This window comes from Gossypium hirsutum, chromosome A11 (genome assembly GCF_007990345.1).
Source record: "Gossypium hirsutum isolate 1008001.06 chromosome A11, Gossypium_hirsutum_v2.1, whole genome shotgun sequence".
Taxonomy (NCBI): Eukaryota; Viridiplantae; Streptophyta; class Magnoliopsida; order Malvales; family Malvaceae; genus Gossypium; species Gossypium hirsutum.
In genome coordinates, this window is record NC_053434.1 from 85,195,536 (window position 1) to 85,197,803 (window position 2,268).

Consider the following 2,268-nt stretch of genomic DNA (forward strand, 5'->3'; position numbering starts at 1 on the left):
GGTCAAATGGGTTAATACAGGTGTGCACAAGTTTGGGTGGCAAAATGGCTTGGTAAATAGCCTATTTTTGTCCATACGGGCATGTGTCTCAGCCGTGTGCGACAGACGGTCTTGTTACACGGTCGTGTATCCCTTGGTATTGAAATTAAAATCAAGCCAGTATGCTCCACACAGCCTCACACACGGGCATGTGACTTGGCTGTGTGGCATAAGTCAGTATACCTTACAGCTTTGGCACGGCCTAGCACATGGCCTAGCACACGGGCGTGTATGGCCATTTTTAGGGTACACAGGCTAGCCACACGGGCATGTGTGTTGGCCGTGTGACCCAAGTCAAAGAGTTACAAGGGGTCAGACACGAGCTGGGGCATGGCCATGTGCTTCTATTTTAAATGTCCACACGGCTTGTGACACGGGCGTGTGTCCCCTGTTTTCAAGAAAATTTTTTAAGTGTTCAAAAAGGCTTCCAAGTTATCAGTTTAGTCTCGAACCACTCCTAATGCATATTTAGAGCCTCGTAAGCTTGTATTAGTGACTAAATGATTGGTTGTGAATAAAATGTATATGATTTGATTAATTGTATGTGAAATGAATGTTTAAATGTGGTATTAGTCTGGTAATGCTCCATAACCCTATTTCGACATTGAATACGAGTGAGAGGTGTTAACCCTATTTCGACATTGAATACGAGTGAGAGGTGTTACATTATGTCTCATGAAATCCTATCATGTTATGAATGGTCAATAAATATGTGACATTAATAAACTTACTCATTTGTGAGTTGATGATTATATCGATTTATGAATCTTATAGCATTGACATAGATTTATGTTTGTTTTATAAAGTTTAATAATGAAATGGAATATTATGCTTAAAGTTTATCAAGCTTACTAAGAATTCATTGCTTATGTAGTTTTTCTTTTACCTTACAGATTATTGGAAGCTTGATTAGGTTGGAAGCTAGTCAAAGATCCATCACAATTTTCATCAATTTTATTGGTAGATTTTTATGCTTTGGTCGCGGTTATAATGGCATGTATAGGTGTTGTGTGCTTAATGATATGGCCACTATGTTTGGCTTGTAAATATGGTTTTATGATTGATGATATTTGGCATTTTTGGACTTGATGACTAATTTTGAAATGGTTTAGTGATGATATGTTTTGAATGGCCAAATTGGTATGCTTGTGTGTGATATTGGCATGTAATATTGCTTTGAATTTGTGAAATTTATGTTATTTTGATGCCTTGATGGTTGGTGTGCTTTTGGCACTTTGATGCTTAATGGTTGGTGTTCCATGATCAAATTGATGCATGATTTTATGGCCAAAGTGGTATGTGTTGGCATGTTTGCAAAGTGATCATTTAGGGCTTGTCTTGATATAGGATTTAATCAAACATGTTTGGTTGAATTATGACCATTTGGACCTAAATTTGGCATGTATATATATTGGGTGTTGGAACCATTTGGTAATGGTTAGTTTTGTGTCATTTATATGGTTTTGATACATAAGAGAAGTTGTTCAAATGGTAAAGTTACTTTGTTATGGTATGAATCTAAATTTGTTATGGTACGAATCTAAATTGGTAAGGTTGGTATATGTCAAAAGTGGTATGTTTTGGTATGTTTATAATGAGACCAAGTGGAGGTATGCTTTGAGGTAGATATGAACTATTTGTAATGGTATAAATGTGGTCAATTTATGAGGAGTTTTGAGATGGAAAACAAATTAAGTGTTCATGAGTGAAAAGTGTTAAGTACATGTATATGTCTAGGTAAATTGTATGTTTGCATTTGACGTGCCTATATGGCATATTGGTTGAATGGAATTTGGTATTCAGTTTGGTCTTATTATGGAAGTTTTATGTATGTTTAAAGGCTTGATTATATATGTAAATGGCTTGTTGATATGTGCTTGAGTTGGGTGAAAGGAATGGCTTGAATTTGGCCTATTTCTTATCCACATGGCCTAAGAAATAGACATGTGTCTCAGTCGTGTGTAACACACGGCCATGTGACACGGCCGTGTCTCCCTTGTAGGTTTTTAAAGTTTGCATTTTGAGAGTTACACAGCCTAGCACACGGGTGGGTGGCTTGGTCGTGTGACTCAAGTCAAAGAGTTACAAGAGGACGGACACGGGCTGGGACACAGTTATGTGTCCCTACTTCGAATGCCCACACGGCCATGGGACCCCGTAGTGTGAATTTTTTCATCTTTTTCCATGAAGTTTTAAAAGTTTCTAATTTAGTTCTGAATATTTTCTAAA